The sequence below is a fragment of the Dromiciops gliroides genome, chromosome 4 (genome assembly GCF_019393635.1).
Source record: "Dromiciops gliroides isolate mDroGli1 chromosome 4, mDroGli1.pri, whole genome shotgun sequence".
Classification (NCBI taxonomy): domain Eukaryota; kingdom Metazoa; phylum Chordata; class Mammalia; order Microbiotheria; family Microbiotheriidae; genus Dromiciops; species Dromiciops gliroides.
Genome location: NC_057864.1, coordinates 383,020,208 through 383,047,684, shown reverse-complemented (window position 1 = coordinate 383,047,684; position 27,477 = coordinate 383,020,208). Strand labels below are relative to the sequence as shown.

Below are 27,477 nucleotides of genomic sequence, written 5' to 3'. Positions count from 1 at the left end.
TCAAAAGACATAAAACAACACAAAGCATCATTCTTTACAATATCTGAGTAAAAGGCAAATCATAAAATGCTAGTGCCTAAAGGGACCTTAGTGATCATTTAGTCTAACTGCTTTAAAAATCTTTATAGATGAATAAATGGAGATCGCTAGAGAGGAAAATTGTAGTTATTATTAACTCTGATTTCCCAGAACACTTAAGATTTGACTTCTGACTCCTCTTCCCAAGTCTCTTAGCCACCTTTTCTTTTTGAAGGAAATTTGAAATTAGCAAATTTTAGTAAGAGAGAGTAAATGAAAGGCAAACAAGAAAAGCTTGATATGTTAATATATATGAAATGAGACACCAGTAACATAAAACTTAACTTCTTTTCATTACATAATGGCTTACTATTGGGGAATTTTGAAAGAAATTAATTTAACAATCTGGTTTTTGTTCCAAGTTATACCATGGATAAAAGCTTGAGACATAAGACAATTATTTTTTCTGGTGTTGGAGAAATGAGTTTTTTTATCATTATTTGTAAAATACTTGTTTGGACTGGTACAATAGCCAGGTTAGGTATTTTATTTTGGGGATACTTTGAGAGATTCTTTGAAAAATCTTCAAGTTTATTTTGAAAAAAGAAAGTTGGGCAGCTAGGTGGCACAGTGGATAAAGCACTGGCCCTGGAGTCAGGAGGACCTGAGTTCAAATCTGGCCTCAGACACTTGACACTTACTAGCTGTGTGACCCTGGGCAAGTCACTTAACCCTCATTGCCCTTGCCCCCCCAAGAAAAAGAAAAAAGAAAGTTACTTTGATTCTGATCATAAGTAGAGTTGTGTTATGTGTATGATTTATATATAATCAAAAATTATATTTTCAATGTAATAACTATATTAATTACATATTCATATAATTATATAAAAGTGAGGCTTATGTATAATATGTATTATATTCTATAATATTATATACAAATAGTTAAATTATGATTACAAAAGTTATATAAGATACCAATATGTATATTACATATGATTATCATGTAAATTTTCTTTGTATAATTATACACATTATAATTTATAATTGTATGATTTATATGTAATATTAGCAGCTAGGTTGGCACAGTTATAGAGCAATGGACTTAGAATCAGGAAAACTCATCTTCCTGAGTTCAAATCATCCTCTTAAGACACTTATTATGTGACCCTGGACAAGTCACTTAACCCATTTGCCTTAGCAAAATGTAAAATGTAACTGTAACTATCTTTGCCAAGAAAACCCTAAATGGAGTCATGAAGAGTTGGACATGACTGAACAACAACAAAATATGTGATGTAATATGTATTATATTCTATGATAATATAATACATAAATATGTAACATAAAGAATGTGATATAGTTATGTGAAATTATACATTAAATTCCTACACATATGCCCCTAGACCCTACATAATAATAGCCATGTGCATACACATACATATATGTGTGTACATATAAGTACACACATATGTAAACATATATGTGTATGTATATATGAATTAACTTGTAAATAAGACACCATTAGGTATGGCACTTAGAGTTTATGATGATTGCCAAATCCTCTCTAGTTTCTGGAAGTAATTTTATGTGACTTCATTCCAGAGCTGGGAGAGGCTGGGGGGCAAAAAGGCTAGAGGGGAAAGTAGCAAATCAAATAGCACTTTTCATTTGGGTTGTTTGAAATGGACTCAATTTTCAGGAATGAGGTATGTCTTTGTCCACCCTGATTAGAAAGCACTACATAAAAGCCACAGGAAGTGACTTCATTTAAAGATATAAAGTGTTCCCTGTTGTGTTTACACATTCTGGTAGCGACTTACAACTTGCTGGCTTTTCAGAAAGGTGACAAAGTTGTTTGGAGATTATGATAGGTGGGGAAATACCCCTAAAAAGGAGGATTTCCTGTTTTTTAACCTTTGAAAAACCAAAATCCAGCTTTGGGGCACCCACATTTCATTCATATATTTAGCCTCTAAGCCTTTCTAATTTGAGAGGTCCTACCAGAGATTGATATATTGTATTATGTTGTATCACATTTATAATTTTGAAATAAGTTACATATGTAAAATAACAATGTTCTATTTTTGAATACTTAGCTATATAGCACAATTTCATAGTTGAAGATCTGACAGATAAATTCCTCATGAATCTCTGGCTGGTTATAGCAAAACTCATAGAAAAGCAGGCTGGAATAGTGTCTAGAGCACAGTATTTGGAAGACCTCAGTTCAAATACCATTTCATAGACTTCCTAAGCATGTGATCCTGGGTAAGCCACTTAACCTCTCAGCCTCAGTTTCTTCATCTGTAAAATAGAGTTAATAATAGTACCTAACCCATAGGATTGTTGTGAGGATCAACTGAGATAATGTAGGTAATTTGTTTTGTAAATCTTAAAGTGTTATGTGAATATTACTTATGATTATTAGCTATTATGAATATCCCTGAACCTCAGTTGTAAGCTAGGGATAATAGTACCTATATTACCTACATATATACTTATATAACCTAGGGTTACTGTTAAGCTCAAGTGAAATCATGTGTATAAAGCATTGTGTGAATGGCAGTTATTGTTACTAGTTAGGCAGTAAGACATTTAGAAACAAGTATTGATTTGTATTAATTGGTTGGAAGGTTTGTCTAAGTTTTAGGATACTATTTTAACAATACACTTTACCTTCAAGTAGTATAATAACCAAGTGTTAGTTACCAGGGATGTAATTCCTTGTGGATCTGATCTAATAATTGGCTAAAAAGTATTCATAATTAGAACCTTTATATGTTGCTTTCAAGCAGTTCAGGTATAGGGCTGTTCAGGGAATTTAAATATTTCTTTGAAATCTTGTATTTATATTAGACCTTAAAATGAATAGAATTATAGATTTTTTTTTAGGAAAGAAGAAATCTTAGAAGTCATCTACTTCATATTCCTCATTTTATAGGTTAAGTGATTTACAAAGCTATTGCACAGTTGGAACTAGAACTAATGATGTCTTCTGGCTCCTAGTCAAGTGTTCTTCCCACTACATCACACTTCCTCTGAAGGGCGAGGGCAAATTTCAGCTTAGTCCATACTTGACGTATTGCAACTTTTATGTTATGGGTGGTGTTGTCTTCTAACTAATGTTATGGATGTTTTATGTTATGGATGGCGTTGTCTTCTAACTAATAAGGAAGGTAGTAGTTGGGGAAGGGAGTGAAAGATAATGTATGGGGAACAGGAAAAGATAATGAATTCCATTTTGCACATATTAAGTTTAAGATGTCTTCTGGACATTCAATTTGAGATGTGTGAAAAGCAGGTGGAGATGTGAGACTAGGTCTGATTCTTAAATAATATTGTTGTCTTCTTTCACAGCTGAAAATCATCCAGTAAACAAACCTTTGCTAAGGTATTAGTTAATAAGGATACATATAGGTAATTTGCCTTTTAATAGGAGGTTGTGCCAGACAAGAAAACCTAAAAGATCAAAAGGAATAAATTTCCAATGGAAGAATTTCAGATACTTTATCATGGAGGTAGAAGAGAGATTTTTGATCTGCGTATCTACCTTGGTATTTCTTCAGCCATACCACATACTTAAATCCAGTCCTGCCCATCCTAGAGCAACTTATTGAACACATTCTTACCACTGTTTGCAAAGTTCCTTGGACTCTTTTCTGAACCCTTTCTCTTTCTTAGAAGATCTGTCATCTAATTTCATGGATTTGCTATGATTTCTGTGTCTAAATCTTTCTAAATATCTTCTACAGAGCCTATCTTAGGGTAAACTGAAGAGAGAACTTAGTGAGTCTGTTCTCCTTCCTAAAATGATAGCCCTTCCTACCAAAACACCTGTGTACAGAAAATGTGTTCAGTAACATGGTCTCATACCACCATTGTTGTTTGCCCTAATGACATCATTGGTGATTTCTTGACTTATGGGCGAATTGGATGTAAATGAGCAGAGTTGCAATAAGTTGTCAGCCTCTCTCTTTCAGAGTTATTCAAGTCCAGTGGTAGGACAAAAGTCAAGACAACTAGTGATGACCCAGCATGTAGTGGATTGCCTTGGCTCTAAGCACTCTACAGCATCTGTTTCACCTGCCTTCGTGGCTGTTGGAACAAATTGTTCTCATCTACCCATTCCATCAGGGGAAGTCTTCACATGTTTGGAGTATATATCCCCCCTATCTCATTGATGGTTTGAGTTCCATCAGTTACCCTCAACCTGGTTTAACCCATCTGTTGAGATAGTTTTACTGGAGTGTGGCTGCTGCATTTGCTACAGCTTCTTAAAGCCACAGGTGAGAGTTGGATGAAAGGTGGACACTCAAGGTGAATGAGCAGCTGTGAAAAGGACTTGACAAGGCCTCAAACCAGGGGTGCTAGTCCTCCTGCAACAACCCAAACACCCCTGTATCTTACCACATGGTACAGTGGAAAGAACGCTAGAGGTGGAGTCAGAGGGCCTGGGTTTGAATTTTATTTCTATGACTTCTTAGCTGTATGACCTTGGGAAAATTATCTAAACTTTCCCTTCATTTTCTCACATGCAAGATGAGGGGGTTGGGCTAAATGAACATTGACATTGCTTCCAGCTTTAAATCTAGAATCCTATAATAATTACTCCCCTTCTCACATTCTAGTTTCTAGCCTAACTAATTCTGCCACCCACTCTCTATACTCAGAACTCCATCTCAAAGCCATATGCATGTACACAAGCCCATTCACTGTGCCTGGAATGCAGGTCCCCTCTCCCTCTCCACCTTTCCCAGTCCTTCTCTTCCAACAAGGTCTAGTTCAGATACTGCCTGCTTCTTGAAGCCTTTCCTAATCCTCAGTTGTTAATATTCTCCCAATACTCAAAAACGTGTGTGTGTTAGTTACATACATTCTAGATCCCTCTCAAGGTCTTAAAAGACAAGGATTGTTTCATTTTTGTCTTTATATACTTATTGTGTTATGTGCCTTACCGCTTCTGCTTCCTTTTAGCAATGTGATTGTTAATCTATGGAAACCTGATGTTTCCAATTATATTTGAAAGAAACTCCTAATTTTCACTACTTCCTCAGGAGGTACATTAGGAAGAATCCTGGAAAAGACTCATCTACAGAAGAACCATTCAAAAATATTCTTGTCCACTTATATGTACAATTGAAATAAAATAATCTATTTTTTAGACATGCAAGTAGTATTGTCACCAAAGGTTGAGAAATCTTTCAAACTTGCATTACACATGGATTTTGGCATCATGTTAAAAGATCATTGAAGTTACTATAACATTTTAACAATGAATTTTTGTGTCCTCAATCTAGGATAAAGGGGAAAAACCAATTTGAGATCAACTATTTGCTGATTAAATAAGGCAAATTTTTGCTAATGTTTTATACTAGCTGGATATAGTGTTATACAGGATTTCAATTTAACACTTTCCAATAATTACTATTAAGAATTATTAACTCAAAGGGGGGCAGCTAGGTGGCACAGTGGATAAAGCACTGGCCCTGGATTCAGGAGGACCTGAGTTCAAATCCGGCCTCAGACACTTGACTACCTGTGTGACCCTGGACAATGAGGCCCTGCCAAAAAAACCAAACAAACAAACAAACAAAAAGAATTAACTCAGAGCATAAAACCCTACATCCTAAAAATCAATAAAGGCCTTTAAAAAAATTAAAATATAAGCCTCAAATCATCAATTTTATAGAACTGGGAATCTTTGTTCTTAAATATATTTCACATTCTTTAGATAGCAGTTATTGCTTTTGATATGTATTTATTTGCATATAATTTAGCAATTCATTTTACAGACTACAGATTACTAGGTCAGTATTTTATCTATTTTCCTCCCTTTTTTTGCTTCATTCTAGATAATTAATTTACTATTGGAATATGTTAAAAGAATTAATTGACAATTTAGCTGCTTAACACTTTTAGTGGAAGCAATTTGGGAAGTATTTCATATACTTTACAAAAAGAAAACTTTGAGTCAAAGGTTAGTACCAAAGCTCTGCATAACTTGGGCACCGTAAGTCCTTCAGAATTGTCTTGGATCATTATATTGCTGAGAATAGCTGTTGTTCATCCTTTGTTTTCCTTTTTCTTTCATCCTTCATTTTCAAAGAGGACCCATGACATCACAGGTGATGTCTTCACTTGAGTGTGAATTAGATTTAAATGAAGCAGAGTTGTACAAAGTTGTCAGCCTTACTCTCTCTTTCTGAATTACTGAAACCACATGGCCGGACAGAAGTCAAGATGACTGGCGATGACTCTGGGCGCAATGGATGACCTTGGTGTCTTTTATGCCTAACCAGGCTCTAAGACTCCACAGCACCTTCTTCTGGTACTTTCATCACCACTGAAACAAATTGTTCTCATCCACCCATTTAGCTGGGGAAGGTCTTCACATGCTTGGGGTAGATATCCCCCTAACTCACCGACAGAGAGAATAGCTAAGTCATTCCCTATTGATTATCATATAATATTGCTATTACTGTGTACAATGTTCACCTGCTTCTGTTCATTTCACTTTGTATCAATCCATATAAATCTTTCCAGGTTTTTCTGAAACCCTCCTGCTTGTCATTAACACACTAATATTCCATCACAATCAATGTGCCATAATGTTTTCAGCCATTTCCCACTTGATGGGTATCCCTTCAATTTCCAGTTCTTTGCCACCACAAAAAGAACTGCTATAAAAAGTTTTGTACATATAGGTCTTTTTCAAATCTTTTTGGGTTACAAACCAATAGTGGTATTGCTGGGTCAAAGGGTGTGCTCAGTTTTATAGTCCTTTTGCTATAGTTCCAAATTGCTTTCCAGAATGGTTGGATCATTTCACTACTCCAGCAACAGTGCATTAGTGTCTTAATTTTTCCACATCCCCTTCAACATTTGTCATTTCCCTTTTCTGTCATATTAGTCAATCTGATAGGTGGGAGATGGTAGCTCAGAGTTGTTATAATTTGTATTTCTTTAATCAGTATTTATTTAGAGCATTTTTTTCATATGACTATAGATAGCTTTGATTTCTTCTTCTGAAAACTGCCTGTTCATATCCTTTGACCACTTCTCTCTTGGGGAATGACTCATATTCTTATAGATTTGATTTAGACTCAGACCTTCTTGACTGCAAATCTAGGATTCTATTCACTATGCTACATTACCTATCATAGCCAGAAACTTGTATTTCCTCTTACTCCCTGCACCGCCCCCCATACACCCTACATACACACACACACACACACACACACACACACACACACACACACACACACAAAATAAAAGCAAAAATCTTGTAACAAATATTCATAGACAAACAAATTCCTAACTTAGCTATGTCTTGTATCTGTCATTAGGCAGCTAAGTGATTCAGTGGATATAGCTCTGGGCCTGGAGTTCGGGAGTTGTTGTTGTTATTGTTCAATCATAGCTGACTCTAAATGACACAGTTTTGGTTTTTCTTGGCAAAGATACTGGAGTGGTTTGCCAGTTCCTTCTCCAGATCATTTTATAGATGCAGAAACTTAGGCAAACATGGTTAAATGACTTGTTCAGGGTCACACAACTTGTAAGTGTCTGGAGCTGGATTTGAACTCAACAAGATGAGTCTTCCTGATTTCAGGTCAGGCCCTCTATGCACTGCACAATCTAGCTGTCTAGAAGTTAGGGAGATCTGAGTTCAAATCTAGTGTCAGACACTAATAGCTATGTGACCCTGGGCAAATCACTTAATCTCTGTCTCAGTTTCTTCAGTTGTAAAATGGGGATCATTGTAACACCCACTTCCCAGGATTGTTGTGAGGTAATATTTGTAAAACACTTAGCATAGTGCCTGCACATAATAGATCCTATATAAATGTTGTTATTATCAACCTGTCAGGAGGTAAGTAGCATGTTTCATCATTGGTCCTCTAGAAGGGTGGTCAATCACTGCATTAACCAGAGTTAAATCTTTCAAAGTTGTTTGTTTTTATAGGATTGTTATTGTATAAATTTTATTTTCCTTACTCTTCTCATGTCACTCTACATCAGTTCATACAAGTCTTTTCAAGTTTCTCTGAAACCCCATCTTTTGTCATTTCTTATGGCACAATAGTATTCTATTACATTCATATGGTATAATTTATTCAGCCATTTCTTGTTAAGGTCAGTTTAATACCTTTCTTTATATTCCCAATGCTTAGCACAGTCCCTAGCATATAGTAAGAGTCTAATGAATGCTGGTTGATTGAGTAGCTGGTAACAATGAAGTGCCAGTATATGTCCACAGAAGTCCATGAAATCTCTAAAGAACATTAGAGGAAGGAAAGGCAGAGATTGTAATGAAATAGTAAGAAGTTTGTTACTTCCCACACTCTCTCCCCCAATTCTCCCCATAGATGCTGGGGCTGGTAGAAAGGAATAGAGGCTGACTGGCAAAGGTGAGATACAGAGGTATGGGAGAATTTTTTCTCTTTTTCTCCATTATAAAGAAAGGTATAAACAGTCCCTGCTCTCAATTAGTAAACATTCTAAAGGGGAAGACAACATGTAAAAAACAAGACGCCTACAAGATATTTACAGAGTAGTTAGAAGGTAACCTGAGAGGGAAAGATACCATGTAGAAAATGGTTTCTGTAAGAAAATGTATTCCCAGTTCTAGGCAGTGAAGCACAGGTGACCTTTTGCAAGGGAACCTCTTTCTAAGTTGAGCACTATCTACCCTATGAATTACTAAAATCCGATTGCTTTTCTTCTCAGCTTTAGCTAAAAGCATATGCTTTGACACAGATGGGAATTTTGATGGGAGTTGGGGTAAATAGGAGAGTTCAGGGGATGCAGCTCTTTGCAGAGTCAGGCAAACCTGCTTTGGGGAGAGGATGGAGGGGGGATGACAGTGTATGTTTGCAGTGTGGGATTAAGAACAGTAAACAGTCCCCATGGGTTGAAAGGCATTCTGGGCGTGGAAGCATAAAGGACAGAAAAAATATTTTCCAACTTAAATTTTACTCTATTCCCCAGGAAAAGAAGGGGAAACATTTTTCTTTCTATTCCTTACCCCCACCTCTTGAACAAAGAACTTAATAACACTTTCATGATAATTCAGCTATTGATGGATTGTGGGCTGACCTAGAAAACTGACATTTTGTATGGGGGAAATTTAGAATTCCAAATTCTAAACTGCAATTTCGAATACCAGCTCACCTTATCAGTTTTCCAGATTCATATCTCATTTAATTTGATCTCAATTACAGCCCTGAAAAAAGATATTATATGTGTTATTACCACTGTAGAAGAACTAGGGGAGCACACAGCTAGTAAGTGGTATAATGGGTATTAGAACCCAGATCTTTCTGACACCCAGGGCATTGTTTTCTATGTTATAACCAAAGTTCCTCTTACAAGTGAGCAACTGTACAAAACCTGTTTATAAATTAGGACCTACTGGCAGGGCAAAAATAATGAAATAAAACAGGCCACTTTTCCCAGGAAAAATGTTATACTCCAAAATTTCCTTCCTTCACTAAATTGTCAGTTTTCTTCCTCCCCCTTCCCTCCATAGGAATGGTGGAAGAATAGGAAACACACTATCATTAAACTTAGGAAATAGTTTATTGAAATACTTTCCCCCCAACACTTTTTAAAAACTAAGCACTAGAAGATAACACATGTTTATGTCAAGTTTCTATAACAAAGTGTCCTTTATTTGAGAAATAACTTAATTGCTCTGCTATGTGGCATTTGCTGAGGTAATTATCCCCTTTTGCTTGAGCAGCAGAGTTAAAAGGAGCTCATAAAACCCATATAAATTATCACTACGTAAATTGGAGCCATATTTGGGCCACAGTTACTTTGCACACAATTTCCTCTAAATGTTTCTCATTGGCACTACACATAACCTAGTTGTGCCTACTTTCTCATTTTTGGAGAGGGAACTCAGTGCCCAGTTTGGGCAATTATTCCTTTTTAAAAAAAATATGTTATGCTTTTGCTATGTAAGCCATAGATTTTGAAAGAATATATCCTTTAAGCATGGAATAAAAGGAGTTTTTAAAAATAATAAACATTTTAATTTAAAGTTTTGAGTTCCAAATTTTATCCTTCCTTTCCTCCCTTCCCTCCCCCTTCCCCTCTCCCTGAGGTGGTAAGCGATCTGATGTAGGTTATACATATGCAATTATGTAAAACATTACCATATTAGTCATTTTGTACAAGAAAACTTGAAAAAAAAAGAAAGAAAGTGAAAAATACTATGCTTCAGTCTGTGTTCAATCACTAGCAGTTCTTTCTTTGGAGGTGGATAGTGTGCTTCATCATTAGATTATTAGATTATTGTATTGCTAAGAATAGTTGTCATTCACAGTTCTTCATCAAAGAACATTGCTGTCATTGGTTCTGCTCACTTCACTATAGATCAGTTCATACAAGTCTTTCCAGGACTTTCTGAAATCATGATACTTGTCATTTCTTATAGCACAATAATATTCCATCACCAACATATACCTCAGCTTGTTTAGCCATTCCCCAATTGATGGGCATCCCTTTGATTTCCAGTTCTTAGCCACCACAAAAAGAGCTGCTATAAATATTTTTGTCCAAATAGGTCTTTTCCTCTTTTTGGGGGGATGTCTTTGGGATATAAACCTAATTGAGAAATAATAATGATAGCTAGAATTTATGTAACACTTTTAGGTTTGTAAGTACTTTACATATATTTTATTCTCACAACAACCTTGGGAGGTAGGTGATATTATTATCCTTTTTTTACAGATGATGGAATTGAGGTTGTGACTTGCCCAAGATCACACAGTTAGTAAGTGTCTGAGGCTGAATTTGAATTCAGATTTTCCTGACTTCAGGTTCAGCATTCTATCTACTATACCACCTATATATAAATAAGTTATGCATATAAACTGTAATTTTTTTCTCTTCTAAAGAAAAGGTTGTGACGTGAGATCTTTGAAGTCTTTGCCATAACTTTTTTGGATCTTGCTTCTGCAACTTGTTACAGATCTATTTCTCTTCTTCCTTTCAGAGCCAAACTTTCTGAACGTGTGATCTTCATTATGTGGTCTCCATTCTTAATTTCTTATAATCTAGGTTCTGTCCAACCACTTCACTGAAACTTCACCCTTAAAACCTACATTATTTTGTAATTGCCAAATAAATACAATACATTTTTCTTTATCCTTATTCTCTGTCTCCACTTGCTGTTGCATACAGTACTTTCAATCATCCAGACCTTCCTTCTCAAAACTCTCCCGTTCAATCCTGTGACATTGTTCTTGACCACTTCCTTTTCTTTTGTTGACTTTTTTTCTTCTTACTGCCTCGTAATATTGTCCCTCCAGCTTCCTGAAAGTTCAGTCCTTGACTCCATTTCTTTCTATATCTATAGACTTTACTATAGAAAGAGCATCCATTCTTTTGGTTTTAGCTCTCATTTGTGTTATGATGGCTCCTAAATCTCCACTCTTTACCTCCGTTCTTGCCCCGTATTTGCAGCTATCTACAACATATTTCCACTTAGATATCACTTCTTAACCTAAACAAAAAGGCATCCAATCACCCCAACTAGACATTTTTGAATTTTTTAATGCCTTCTACCTATCTGTTCTCATCAAGTCTTTGTGGTCTTTCCTTTGCAATATCCCCTCACCTGGAATGTGTTATGTAATTTTGAAGAGTTTTGGTGGCAAGTTTCAGAATAGTATAGTATTCAAAGTTCTGAGTACGTAATTTAAGGTCATCACAAAGAAAATTCTCTTAGAATGGAGATGCAATTCTTCATTGTTGTTTAAAATTATACTCTTGTTTTGGGGGTGGATGAATCTCAAGATGTGAGACTTCAGGCATTACTTAGAACATCATAGAACTTCTTTGCTTACTCTGAGATACCACACTGATTTAAGATTCCATTATCTCTTCTTAATCAGAGAAGGAAGGTGGGTTCATTTCCTCTTGCAACGGATGCTCTTAAAAATAGAGTGCTTGTTTGAGAGGCTTTTCAAAAACAAATCCCATACAACTTTTTTCTTTGTGAATTCTTTCAACAACCATTAGGCATAATCTTTCAGGTGTTTTTAGCTTATCGCATTAGAAACATTAAAAACAATTTGGCTTGAGAAATTTGCTTACCTAAAATTAGAAGTAGCTAGATGTGAATGAGACCAAAGAACCAAAAGGAAATCCCCCAGTTACTTTAGAGTCACTGAGTGGGTCAGTGTCTATTAGAAAGATGACCCTGATGTAATAAAAGAAACTTTGAAAATTAGAACATTAGAAATAAGAGATTTTACACATCCTTTATTCTACATATGAGGAAACTGACGTCCTCAAAGGTTGAGGAAAAGACATGTTGGAATTCCTGGAAACAAATGATGTAAATATGCAGAAAATATAAAAATGTACTCCGGGGAAGAAGTGATCAGAGAGCACTGAATATACATGTAAAATTTTATTTTGATTTTTTTTCTGTTAAAGAATATTATTAGTTACGACAAGCTATAAAATATCCATCCTAGAGAATTGTGAACTTTATTTAAAGTAGAAAATATGGTCTTTATTGCCTCTTTTAAATAATTTGTAATAAAAACATTTTTGGTAATCTATTATCATAATTTTTAAAAAAGTAAATTTTTATCCTTTGGTCTGTGAAGAGGAGAGTGTTAAACTTAGATGAGTTATTTTTGCTAAATGTTACTTTTCCCTTGCTTATTAAATTACTGCTCCACAATGCAAGTGATCTTTTCTTTAGTGGGCAATTAATATTTTTAGGCTACTTTCTTAGCCATTTGGCTTTTTTCCGTTATTAGTTATGGCTGCATTTCTTTGGCAATGAAATGGCAGGTGGGAAAGTCTGAACTACTTTATCTCCAAGGTGCCAGGTTCTTTTTATTTCTGCCATGCTGCTTACATTGAGCAGCTTAAGAATAAGCTCCTGTGTGAACCCTCCATGGCCAAGGGGGTATTGTTGGGTTCAGAAAAGAATCCCTTTCTTTTTTTGTGATAATTTGAATGTTTTGACAATAAAGCTAAGCTACTCCTCTCCCTCGTTTGCATATTGCACGTTATATGTATCCTTTCCTTGTGAAGCAGAAAATGAACCTCCCCCATGTCTCTGGATACACAAATTGGTTATTGTTCATGGGTGACTATCGAGAATAAAGCCTGTCGATGCCTAATAGGAACAAAACAAAACAAAAAGAATTGTCCAGGATAATTTTACTCTTGTTGTCTTTTCATGACATTTTATTAATGTAAAGCTCTACAAAACACAACCTCTTGGGACCACCCAATTAAACCATTGCAGCAAATGCTGAGAGCTGCTTGAGAGGAAAGATAGACTTTTAGAATGTTGCTTTATTGAACACTGAGTCATGTAAAGTCAATTGAAGACATGAGGCATTTATCTGGATAATGCACACCCCCAAATTGTGAGGGTTTTTTTGCCTGAATTATCTAATACTTTAAAATTTAAATTGAAAGTGTTTTCCTGTTTTAAAAGAATAGGAATATAGACTCTACTGTCAAGGCAAGAAAATAAAATAGAACAGTAGAATTAGATAATTATAAAAGTGATAAATTAATTCCTGTTTTAGAATGTTTGCCTTTTTTATATTTCTAAAGGAACATTTATTAACAGATTACTTTCAGAAAACTTCTCCTAAAATGAGAAAATTGTCTGTGATTCCTTTTGAGAAATGGAGTCAAGTACTACAACCAATTTTCACAATACAGAATAACGAAGTTTTAAAATTTGAATCTTTTAAAACCTCAGTTTGCATAAATCTTAGCATTATCTCAAGTTTTTAAATATTTAAGTGACCATGTTTTGACTTTTGATTAAACCTATGCTTTTCTCTTTTTGATTTGTTTTAGGTTGTTTTATTGCATCAAGTTTATACTTGTGGATATTCTACTAATTAAAAATATTAATTTCTTCTGCATATTGTTATGAAATTTAAACTTTCATTAAAAACACAACAGTGGCCTCTCGGAAGTTGCTAAAAGCAAATTTAGTTTTCTAGCCTGTCCAACTGGATTTGCATATAGATCTCACACATAACACAAGCAAGTGACTTTTCAATACAGGGTTGTTAAAGTAAAGCCCTTTGTAAACTTGAAGGGACCTTATAAATGTGAATCGCTATTATACCTTTTAACAAAATGCAAAAGGCTTTACAACATATTGAGAACCATTTTAAGTTGAAACAGTGTAAGTGCTTCCCCAGCTTTGAAAAGAAAAGAGTACTGTAAAGAAGACCCTGGTTCCCTAGTTTATTAGTAGACTCTTAAGTAGAGAGTGGAGGGACTGCCAAGACAATGCAAAAAACTTCAAAGATACATTTTTAAAAAGACAGACAAAAAATTCAACTTTAGCAAGTACTGGGGCACTTTACTGTTCTTTATTGATTGTCAGACTCAATCAGCAAGCATTTGTTAAGCAGGAGAAGCAACTACAGCATAGTACAGAGAGAGCTTTCCACCTCTGACACATACTGGCAGTGTGACCCTTTGGCAAGTCACTTACCCCTCTCAGTGGTCTCAGAGAAGATGCAGAGTCTCATTGTAGGGGGAGTTTTCTCACCCAAGAGTTGCCTATTCTATTGAATATTGAATCCAGTGCTGAGCAAAGTGCCTGACACATAGTAGGTGCTTAATAAATGTTGATTGATGGAATCACAGTTCTAGTCCCTGTAGACTAAGCACTGTGCTAGGTACTGGTGATACAAGGACAAAATAAAATAGTACCAATCCTCAAAGAGTTTACATCCAATCTGGGGAAACAATACATTATTTTTAAATAATGTAAAGTACATGCAAAATAATTTCCAAAGAGAAGGCACTAGTAGCTGAGGAGATCAAAAAAGTCTTTATGATGGTACTTGAGCTGAGTTGTGAAAGAAACTAGGAATTTGATGAGGTGGAAGTAGAGATAGAGTATGTTCCAGGCCTGTGCAACAACACAGTGCAGGAGAAGGAAAGTCACTCCTAGGCAACGGGAGGTTGGACAATTTGGCTGGATTGTAGAGTGCATGGACGAGAGTCATGGTGTATTAAGCCTGGAAGAAGACACTGAAGCAGAGTTGTAAAGGACTTTAAGTAATGAAGGAGTTGGTATTTTGTCCTAGAAGAAAGAAGGAGCTACTTGAACATTTTGAGAAGAGGAGTGATATGGACTGCTTTAAGCTTTAGCAAATCTCTGGAGATACTCGAAGAAAGGACACCATTAGGCAATAAAGTCCTGAGCTAGGTGGGGTGGCTCTATGAATGGAAGAAAGGATGGCAGTTATGTGGTAAAAAGATCTCACTACTGATTGGCTTCATGAGGGAAAGTGAAGAGTTGAGGATGACTCTGAGCTTACTGGTCTGGATGACTTTCTAAAGGATTGTGGCATCCTTGACAGAAAAAGGAAAGTTTGGAAGTAGGATTGGTTTGGGAAAGATAAGTTATTTTGGACTGTTGAGTTTGAGGTGCCTGGTGGGAATTGGGTTATGGAACAGTGAGGGTGGATTAAGAAGGGTAAAGGTCAGCGGTCTGGCATTCCAGTTTCTTATTGGCAGGCTAGGTAAAGACAGGAGAAAGCGCCCAACTCTTCTCTCTGTTGATGAGCAGGGGAGGGGGAATGTCAAGAGGTTTTGAGATATAGAGTAAGATAGCAGAGGGATCTCATGTGAATGACCTTTATTTTCTTAGTAAAGCACGAAGTGAGGTTTGTATAGCACTTAACAGTTTACAAAGCAACTTCACATAACCTAAGTAGATAGTGCTGGACTCAGAGTAAGAAAGACCTGGGTTCAAATTCCATTTCAGATACATAGCTGTGTGATCATGAGAAATTAACTTAACTTCTCTCAGTTTCAGTTTCCTCATCTGTAAAATGGAAAAATAGCAGCTACTTCATAAGGTTGTTGTGAAGATCAAATCAGATTGTTATGTAATATGCTTAGCAAATCTTAAAATGCTATATAGGGGGCAGCTAGGTGGTATAGTGGATAAAGCACCAGCCCTGGATTCAGGAGGACCTGAGTTCAAATCCAGCCCCAGACACTTGGCACTTACTAGCTGTGTGACCCTGGGCAAGTCATTTAACCCTCATTGCCCTGCAAAAAAAATTTAAAAATAAAATGCTATATAAATACTAACTTTTACAATTTACTGGTGCAGGCCCTTATTACCTCACACCTTGATTATTGCAATAGCCTGCTGGTTGGTCTGCCTGCCTCAAGTCTCTTCCCACTCCAGTCCAACCTCCATTCAGCCACCCAAGTGGTTTTCCTAAAACACAATTCTGATTGTGTCATCATTCCTACTCAATAAGCTATAGTCACTGCCTATTGCCTCCAGAAGCAAATACAAAGCACAGCTATTCCTTTCACATTGAGGGGACTTAGAGGTACAGAGTCATTGAATTTTAGCATTGGAAAAGACCTTATTAGTCATCTACTCAAATCTAGGGACCGTCCTTGTCAGGAAATCATCTAGAGTGTTTGACCACTTCCACCAATGAGGAGTCTCACAAAGCAATTTATTCCATTTTGGATAGCTCCAAATAAGAAAATTATTCCTTATATCAATCAAAAATCATTCTCAGGGGTAGCTAGGTGGCGCATTGGATAGAGCATCGACCCTGGATTCAGGAGTACCTGAGTTCAAATCTGGCCTTAGACACTTGACACTTACTAGCTGTGTGACCCTGGGCAAGTCACTTAACCCCCATTGCCCCGCCCCCCCCCCAAATGTCATTCTCTCTGCAAAAAAAGTGTTACTTCAGGAAAAGAGCTTTGGATTTTGAACCAGAGTACTTGGATTTGTAGCCCTGTTGGGTGACCTTGAACAAAGTTACTTCCCATTTCTTCATTAGTAAAATGAATCAATTGGACAAGATAATCTCTAAGGTTCCATTTCTAAATCTTGTGATTCTGTGATTCCTTACTATGGTCATCAACAAGTCAAATGAAGAAACATTTTTAAGTGCCCCTTGTGTGCAAAGTAATGTTTTAGGTGCTAGAAGAGGTACAAAGCCTAGATAAGATGGGATCTCTGCCCTCTGCAATGAACTTGCAGTTTAGTAGGAATATGATAACATAGATGACAATAGATAACAGTATTATTTTGGATGATGGAAGGGATCTTAGGTATCATCTAGGGAGGCAATATGGTACAGTGGAAAGAATACTAGTGGGGCAGCTAGGTGGCACAGTGGATAGAGCACTTGCCCTGGATTCAGGAGGACCTGAGTTCAAATCCGGCCTCAGACACTTGACACTTACTAGCTGGGTGGCCCTGGGCAAGTCACTTAACCCCCATTGCCGTGCCAAAAAAAAATTTAAAATAAGAATACTAGTACTAGAATGAGAAGTTCTGCTTTCTAGTTTTCCCTCTTTTCTTCCCTCTAGTCTTACTACCTGTACTACCTGGTTGGACTTTTCCTATCTATAAAGTGAAGGGGGTTGGCTTAACTGGCTTCTGAGGTCCTTTCTTGCTCTATGTCTATGATCCTTTTCAGACCCTTATTTTGAAGATGAGGAAAATGAGTTGTAGAAAGGAAGTCATTTGTTTAAGGTCATTTCACAGGTAATAAAGTATCATAATGAGGTCTAGGAAGACCTTAATTACCAATCAGAAGAATGAGAGAAAGCTTCATGGAAGAGAGAGTATTTTAATTGATCTTTAAAGGGATGGGTTAGCGGAGTTCAACAGGCAGACTTGGGAGGTGGAGGGCATTTCTTATACAAGGAACAATTGAGTAAAGGAAGCTTGAGAGGGCACAACTATCCCAAAATGTCATGGCCATCTTTAGTGGTAAGTGATTCCTGATTACTTTTTTTTTTTAATTTTTAAATTTGTTTTTCTTTTCTTTTTTTCCTGATTACTTATTGAGGATATTGCTATATAAGGAATTCTCCACCAGGTTTGTGATGGCTTTTGAGGTACCTTCCACTCTGAGATTCTGACGTTCTTAGCTCTCTTGTTTGGTAGAAGCATGGACAAGGAAATAAGTAATATAAGATGAATCTGGAAAGGTATAGTTGTGCTGAGGTTGTGTACAAGTTGGTGCCAGGTTGTAGAGGAGCTTGAATGCCAAGAAAAGGAGTTTGAACTTTTTATATAGGAAGCAGTGGGGAGCCATTGAAGATTTTTGAGCAATGTACAAGAAAGGGTGTTCTTGTAGTGGTATAAAAAATAATAGGGGGCAGGAGAAAGTGGAAGCAGGAAGTCCTATAAGGCGTATGTTCTGTTAGCCTCAGCTAGTCATAATGCAGATTTGAGATGATGCTGATGATGTTGCTAATAACTGCTGCTGTAGCAGCTGCTACTACTACTACTAGTGTTCATACAACACTTAGGTTTTATAAAGTGCTGTACATACATTTTTTTTTTTTTTAGTGAGGCAATTGGGGTTAAGTGACTTGCCCAGGGTCACACAGCTAGCAAGTGTTAAGTGTCTGAGGCCGGATTTGAACTCAGGTACTCCTGACTCCAGGGCCGGTGCTCTATCCACTGCGCCATCTAGCTGCCCCTACTGTACATACATTATTTAATTTGAACAAGGATGATCCTGGAAGTAAAGAGAAGATAACAGGTACTAGAAATGTTATGGATATAGAATAGATAGGACTTGGTAACTGATTGCATGTAATAGGTGAAGGAGAGCAAAGAATCAAGGATACAAACACGAGAGTGGAAGAATGAGTGATTGGTAGTGCAGTGTGCAGAAAAAGATACAATCAGATGGAGAATCCCATGAACTTCCACCTAAATATTCTAGTTCTGTTCTTTGAACTTAATAGAATTCTTCTTTCACAGCATAGTACTTGATATATTTGAAGATGGGTTAAATATCTCCCGTAAATATTCCCCACCACCATCACTCTTGACTAACCCTTTCATTAGCCTTTAGGTTTTATGTGTTAGGTGTAATGTATTCTTCAGAATTGGATTGTTGCTGGCAGGGCACATAGAAAAGAAGGATGGTGTCAGGAAGCCCAAGCAACTTCTATGTAAAGGAGCTGAATTAGAGAGGAATTCACAACCAGAGTGGGCATAAGAAACCCTTCAAGCATACAATGAGGCACAACTTTCGATATAAATGTGGACTGGGAAGTAGCAGTACACATATAACAATCAGAAAAGGGGTAGCTTATTGTGAGGTCTGAAGATAAGGATAGTATTTAATAGTCAGCTGAAACAGTCCTGTAAATAGGCTGTGGAATGGACCACACACATGGATTGCAAGGACAGCTATATAGAGTTCAAGTTCTTCCTTATTAAACTGGTTATAATTGTAATGGTTTGTTGAACAAACAAAGAGGTTTTTACTTAATACAATGAATAGGAGGGTGAAAGGTATAAAGGAAAAGAGGAGAGGTGCGCCATCTGGTAGGATTCTCCCTCATTTTAAGTTTTCCTTTTTCCATTTCCTTCTCACCCTTTTTTTCTCCTCTGATAAACCAAAAGAATAGATGAGAAATCATGTCCTAGACCTCCTGTTATTTGATTTATTTCTCTTTATCAAATATGAGGAAATGGTTATTATTTTAGAACAAAAAAAAGAATTGTGTAGGAGCTTAAATGCAAAAGAAACAGCATATTATGAATTAAAGTTAGTACTTCACAGTGTGGAATGTTCTTTGTAGCTCTTTTGAAACAATTGAAATCGATGTGGAAAGCTGAGGGAAATATTCCCTGTTTGCATGCATTAGTTTTGCTTGGGGAAACAAGTCCTGACAATATGTAGTATGCAAGATATCCGAGAGATAGGCAGAATTGTATGTCAGAGTTTTGCCTTAGAAGAAACTTCTTTTATTTCAGTAACAATAGTAGTCTATTACACACACACACACTCATATATACACAAACACTGGACATTTCTGAAATTTACAAAGTATTCTCTTCATAATAGCCCCTCTTAGGTAGGTAGTGCAGGCATTGAAATTCCCATGTTATGTTGATTGGGTTAAAACAAGAGCTTAAGTGCTAGAGCTTAAGAGCCTGTAGCAAACTAGCAAATGTAAAAGACAAGACTGAGATCCGAATCTTTTGATTCCCGGGGGTGCAGTGATCTTTCCACTACATTGTGGAATTTGGCAATAAGGTATGAATACATAGAAGTTACTGGCACGATGAACACTAAATTTGGGCTAAGGTAATCTCAATTGAAATCCTGACCTTGAGGAAGATAGTCACCTTTTCTGATCCTCAGTTTCCTCATCTGTAAAATGAAGGCATTGGATCAGAGGTCTCCAAGAGTTGTGCCTGGTCAAAGTCTATGATCCTGTGATCTTATGGCAATAATATATACTTGGAAAAAAAATCATCAGAGGCCTTATTATCAGCAGGAGCTATTTCTTTGTGATTCTAAGAACTCTAACCTTCCAGCTAATCCTGGTGTACGTCTTTCAAAATATATGAACACTGAGTTTGTCATAAAGGTATATTTAAATATGTGTATATGCCAATATTCAGAACAGTGTTTCAACATTTGCAAAGCACTTTACATATTGATATGGTGGGAAAATGGGGTATGGGGTTGGGGTGTTGGGGTTCTTAGGAATTCCTCTTTAAAGAATTACACCCTCTTGCACACAAAACGTAGTTAGAATAAGGTGATAGTTTATTTAGGAGCAAGGGAAGGGAAGGGTGGGGGGAGGGAAACCATGAACGAAATCCTTGGACTTTTCATGGGGAGATTGGCACAAAGCACATAGCTCAGAGGTACCAAATCTCCTCGAACAGGAGACTGGAAGGTACTGATGGGGGTGGACCATCAGCCCTTGAAAAGTTCCTTTAGTGAGAGAGGACCATCCCCCACTGGTGGTAGCTGGGAGAATTGGGTGAGGAGTGGAGGACCATCCCCCACTGGTAGTGACTAAAGGAATTGGGTGAGGGGTAGCTACAGATCCCTCTTCAGAACGCAAAGGCCGCAGCCACACCCAAACTTATCTCCCCAGGGTAAGGGAGACCAGAATGAAGGGTAGGACTCTGAAGCTAGCTCAGTCCGATTTGGTTCAGCTTATCTCTCTAGGCGTTATCTGTCCTCTGGTTTAGTTTCTCAAGGAGAAGATTCCTTGGTGTGCCCCAGAGAACTTCTGGGGTGCTCTGCACCCCATGACAATATGATCATCTCATGTGATACTCACCATAACCCTGTGAATTAGATATTATCACCCCCATTTTACAGATGAAGAAACTGAGTTCAGAGAGGTTGTGACTTTATTAATATATTAGTATATGATGTGTCCCTTAAAGTTTGCCATTCACCTTCATTCCTGTTGTTTTGACCATGAAGTAATCAGATTCTGGTCATAGCTTTTTGCTGTCAGAATTAGGCCTTTCTGGAGTTTCAGGATATTATTTTTATGTGGATAGAGTGCCAGGTCTGGAGTCAGGAAGACCTGAGTTCAAATCTGACCTTAGACACTGACTGACTGGCTGTGTGACCCTGGTCGAGCCACTTAACCCTGTTTGCCTCTGTTTCTTCATCTGTAAAATGAGTTCAGGAAGGAAATGGCAAACCACTCCAGTATCTTTGCCAAGAAAACCCCAAATGGGGTTACAAAAAGTCAGTTACGACTGAAATGACTCAACAACAACATTTTTTTCATATTTGTGACATTCTAAGAACTAGGCTGTTTATGTTGAATTGTTATTATTTTTAATATCAAACCAATAAAAACCCCACCCAAGTCTTGATTGCCCTTCCCAGATATTTCAAATAGTTTTCTATGTTATTTCAAGTTTCCTTACCACAGATATCTCATGTTACTGCTGAGTTTTATATGATCCACTTGATAAATATGCCTTTCTCTTCTCCATATCAGCTTTTGCCCTCACACATTTCCTGTGAGGAAACCAGACTTTTCAGTTCCCACCACTGTAGCCCTATTCACGCAATAGTCTGACTGTCTAAGTTTGAGTTTTTCCGTATTCTACCTATTCAAAGCATCACATGAAGAAGTGATCAATGTTCACTCTAGAAACACATTCTTAAATGGATCCAAACACAACATATCTGAGGGTTGCTTAAAAGTTTATTCAGGAGTTTATTATTTGAATGAATCAAAGAGGAGTAGCCCTCAATGATAAGGTCAGCGGCTCTGGTGATTAGGTACATCCTCTATAACAGCCGTTCTTTGTCTCAATTCCTCAAATGAACAAGTCTTTCCAGCAATTGCTCACGACACTGATTATAAAATCACCAACAAACTAGTTCCTTAAATCAACTTAACCAACATCGTTTTAGAAATCAATCTCTATGTCCCATATTTATCCATTTGATGGCAAAAAGCTCATTGTGTTTATTCATAAACTTTCCTCACTTTTTTTTTACCCTGTGTATTTTCACTCAGATTGAGGTATGATGTACTGATCAATGTCTAACAATGGGGCTCTCCAGAAAAAAAGAAATTAGGCAAGACATAGTTTTAAGTTTAATCTGCATGAACACTTTCTTTGGTTTAAAAAACAAAATGACAAAACAATAAGTCACATCCTGGTTTTATAGTGATTGCTTCTTTCTGAGGTGTAAAAGGTCATACTGAAAATTTAACAGCCCTCCAGGACACCCCCTGGGTTTCTGGCAGTTAGGAAGATACATAAATTGAAAGCTGATGAACTGTGGGTCTTAGATTTTGTCTGTACTTGGAAATGCATAGAACTTTCAAATTCTAACTTCCATTTGGTGAAGTGCAGTGACCCAACTAGAGTTATGTAGTGATCAGTGTCAAAATTAATTGTAATCAAGTTCTACCATTCATGCTTTTTAAAAACACTTTCTCAAGTGACATTTCTGTCACACTTCAGAGGTAAAGATTTTGGGATATAAAAGGTAGGATGGGGCTGCAGGAAATACACTAGATTTAGAGTTAGAGATGGCAGGTAGGTGGTACAGGGGATAGAACATGGGCACTAGAATCAGGAAAATCTGAGTTCAAATCCAGCCTCAGAGACTTAATAGCTCTGTGACACTGGGCAAGTCACTTAATCCTGTTTGCCTCAGTTTCCTCATCTGTAAAATGAGCTGAAGAAGGAAATGGCCAATCCACTCCAGTGTCTTTGCCAAGAAAACTTCGAATGGGGTCATGAAAACTGAGACATGAATGATAAACAATTCAACAAGAGTCATAAAACCTAAATTCCAGTCCTGGCCTCTCTCATTTACCACCTATGTGCCCTTGGGCAAACAATTTGCTTCTCTGGGCTATTTTTTTTTTTCATTTTTTAAAATAGAAGGTTGGACTAGATGACTTCTTAGGTTCTTTCTAGCTTTAACTCTGTGATCCTCCAGAGGCAGCTCAGTTCTGTAAAGTTGCTATCTGTATGGGGCTAAAATTCTAGCCAGATTGTCAAAAAATCTAATGAGTGGTCGCCATAAATTATAAGCTTTAGCAAGAGTTTAGACTTTTAAGTATTTATTAAGGAGCATAAGAATTTGGTGAGGAGAGAGAAAGAGGCCAAGATTCCTTCATCTATCTATCTCAGGGAGCCAGTATTTCAGCTCCACTCAAACCCAAGTCCCAGGCAAAAGAGCGAGCCTTGCCCCATCCTCCTCCCATAAGCCTCCTCTCCAACAGGAAATAGGGCTGTGTACACACACACACACACACACACACACACACACACACACACACACACACACACACACACACACACACACCCCGCCTCCAAGCTAATTCCCGGATGCTAAAGTCACATGTCTTCCAAATCACATGCTCTCCCTTCTTGGTGGAGTTCCCCCTCCCAACATCTCTCCAGTAGGGGGTGCAATTCCAATTCTCACAGTTCCTTATAGAACTTTATTTCTACATCTGGGAGCTAACCACGAGTCAATGTCTCATTAGTTTAGACCTGCTCAACGTTGTTGCTTAATAAATATCTATTTGTTGCTGAAGTTAGCTTTGGAGGGATAGAAGAGGGAGAAATATGATATTAGCACTAAATCACTTTACTTCTGTAATTGGATATTTTATTCTTAAAGGGTATGAGTACTGTGTCCAATTGAGAAATACATGTTCCACAGATTATTGTATTTTGTCAGATACAGGAACACTCTCTAGACTCAGCGTCATATGCAACTATATTTCTGTTCCTCCTTGCAAGATACTGCATTAGCATGGAAGGGTGGGGGAAATAGTTGAGTTGAAAACCAGCTGAAATGATAAATCTGTTCTTAGAAAGCATTGATACACCAAAGATTTAATGTAGGATTAAGTTAATTACTCTAGTTTTAAGTTTGTAAATTTTTAGAAAAGTCAACTAAATTAATTTTTACAAATACCAACATTGCCACCTGAGAAGGCTCATTTGATCAGGGAACTGAGCAGTGACTAAAAAGCCTCTTCTCTATGATTATCTTGTGTCTGATTTAGTAAGAGCTTTCTTAGAAGGGCAGTGTGAGGTAGTGGAAAGCTTATCCATTTGATGTTCAGGACACTTGGTTTGAGTTATGGCTTTTCCACTTACAATCTCTATGATGTTTGCCAAGTCACTTAACCTCCCCTTCTGTGAAATGAAGATAATATTTATACCTTACATCACTGTCGAATGGGTCAACTAAAGTAATGGTTGTTTAAAGGGCCTTATAAATGGTAAAGCTCTCTGTAAATATCAGCCATTGTTTTAAAAATAAATTTATATTGACATTTTTTTGTATCACTTACATTTCCCAATGTATCCCTTCCATAAAGCTGTCATCCCTTAAAACAAAGATTAAAAAGGAACTCCCAAAAAGTTTCAATAAAACTAACCAACACCTTCAGAAAGTATATATTATTTTCAGTTTTCTTCACTCATAGTTTGCCAGCTCTACAAAGGAGTTCAAGGAGATCCCTTTTCATATATGTTTTTTCTTTCTAAGCTTGGTCATTATTATTTCTATTTTCAGTTCTGATCATTTTGTTGTTGTTCTTCCCTTTTATGTTTTTGTAGTCTTTGTCTATATTGTTTTTCTGGTTCTGTTTGCTTCTTTTTGTATAAGTTAATAATTTTCATCTCAAGCTTCTCTGTATTCCAAACAATAATAAGTACTATTTAATAATTTAAGTACTATGACCTCTTTAGTTATTTTGCAATAAATGGGCATTTACTTTGTTTCTGTTTCATTACTGCTATAAAAAGTGCTATTATAAATATTTTATTGTTTAAAAAAATTATTGACCACCATAGGCTATATGCCCAGCAGTAGAAGCTCTGGTTAAAGGGTATGAACATTTTAGTCACTTTCTTAGAATTAGTTTAAGTGCTTTCCAGAATGGTTAAACTAATTTATGGTCCCACCAACAAGAATATTAGGGTACTCATCATTCCACAACTCCTTTAGCAGTGATTTCCTATCTTTCATCATCTTCACCAATTTGTTGGGTGTTCATGAAACCTCAGACTTGTTTTGATGTACATTTTTTCTCATTGTTACTGATTTGTAGCATTCTTTCTTATACTCGTTAATATTTTGCCATTCTTTTGAGAAGTTAATTTCCTTTCACCATTCATATTTTAGTGATTGGCTTTCAATCTCACACAATTAGTTGCCTTTATATATAGGATATCAAACCCTTATCAAAGATATTTGATACAAAGAATTTTTTTCTATCTCTTTTTTGTCCTAGTTGCATTAATTTTGTTCATGCAAAAGTTTTTCAGTTTAATATCAGAGAAATTATCTGTTTTCTCTTTCATAATCACTTCTATCCCTTGTTTGATTAAGACTTCATACCCTAACAATATCTGTGAAAGGTACCATACACAGTTGTCGTCTTAATTTTTATGGCAATTGTCAGTTATTGTTGAGCATAGAAAAACAGAATCCCTGGTTTCTCTGCTGTGACTCCATTAAGGGGCAGTTGTTGCATGTGACTACCATGTCCTTGAGCCCCATTAAGAGGAAGCCACAGTCTGACACAACTTGTCATTCTACAGCTTGTCTCAACAGTAACTGGAAATAGCTTTGTAAACTCTTGTTCAACTTCTTTATGGTTTTGACCCAGGTGTTGTCTGTTTAGACTTTCCCCTTTTTACTGTCTTGCTCAATTCAGTAACCTGCTTTGGTTTTCACAATTTGTATTTGCCTGCCACTTGTATCTGCCCCCATGGTTCTCAAGCTTTCATACCCTAGTCACTCTTTTTCCTCTGGGGACCTGTTCATTACAACTCACATTAGCAATCATACATATTTCTTGCTTATTCTATTCAGTACTTAGCACATTAGTAGGTGCTCAATAAACATTTGAGTGAATAAATTAAGTATATAGTAAAGATTTTCTTTCTCTTCAAATTTTAGGTTTAGGGTTTACATCTCTTTGGTTCAGACACGAGGACCAGACAATTGCTACAACACCAGATGATCGCTTGAGAGTCCCCGAAACTTTTCACAGGGTTGCAAGAATATTGAGGGTACTGATTGTCCTGTACTTTTAGCCTAGGAGGGCTAAGAGAAAGCTAAAGCTAAGGAGGTAGGTGGAGGAATGAGAGATGGAGAGATAATAGGTGTGGTGTGGTGTGTGTGTGTGTGTGTGTGTGTGTGAGAGTGTGTGATAGGACAGCATCAAACTCAAGTTGTTTGCCTTCTGTCCTAGCCAGTGAAAAGTCAGTCTTTCTTGGCAAAAAACAAAGCACCTAAAATAACTCTCTACCAACATAATCAGTTTTTTTTCCCCAAATCTGGAAAAAAAGAAGGGGATCATTAGAGAGAACAAAAATTTTACCTTTTTTTCCCCCCTCCAATATGTGGGAAAGGGAAATACCAAAGGATGGATGTATAGAAAGGTCTAGACTTATAAATATCAGAATTATAAATGAATTTCATATTATGAACTACTGTTGTCCCATCTATTCCCCCACTTCCTCCTACCACATCCATATCTTTTGCAAGTTCAGGATTGTCTGCATTTGAATAAATATGTTGTTTGTATATAAGATATATACATGTGTGTGTATATATACATACGTGTGTGTGTGTGTGTATAAATACACACACACACACACAGATATCTAGGTAGTCAGCAGCTAAGTGGTGAAGTGGATAGAGCTCTGCTTCTGGAATCAGGGAGACCTGAGTTCAAGTCTGTCCTCAGACACTTACTAACTATGTGACTTTAAGCAAATCACTTAATCTCTGCTAGTTGTGTGACTTTAGGCAAATCACTTAATCTCTGCCTCAGTTTCCTCAACTATAAAATGGAGATAATAATAGCACCTACCTCTCAGGGTTTGTTGTGAGGTTAAAAATAAGATAATATTTGTAAAACACTTGACACGATGCCTGGCACATATTATGCACTATATAAATGCTCACTATTATTATTACTATTACTACTGTTATTTGTGTACATATATACATATACATATGTGTGTATAGACATACATACATCTGCATTTTTGTGATCATGACTGGGTGCTAAATTTCAAGACTGTGGATTGTGCATTTTAATTTTTAAAAATTTAATTAATTAATTAGTTTATTTGCAGGGCAATGAGGGTTAAGTGAC

At 36.7% G+C, this 27,477-nt stretch overlaps 1 protein-coding gene across 6 annotated transcripts in view; it reads left to right on the top strand.

Moving 5' to 3' along the window:
• Positions 1-27,477, top strand: part of PLAGL1 (PLAG1 like zinc finger 1) — a 162,304-nt gene that overhangs the window by 94,809 nt on the left and 40,018 nt on the right. For 4 of the 6 annotated variants that reach the window (XM_043964340.1, XM_043964339.1, XM_043964344.1 and 1 more), the window contains exon 3: positions 26,271-26,442. The exons of the other annotated variants lie outside the window; for them this stretch is intronic. The gene's annotated coding sequence lies outside the window, so the exon portion shown is untranslated. The remainder of the gene's footprint in view (positions 1-26,270; positions 26,443-27,477) is intronic. 6 annotated transcript variants of the gene reach the window in all.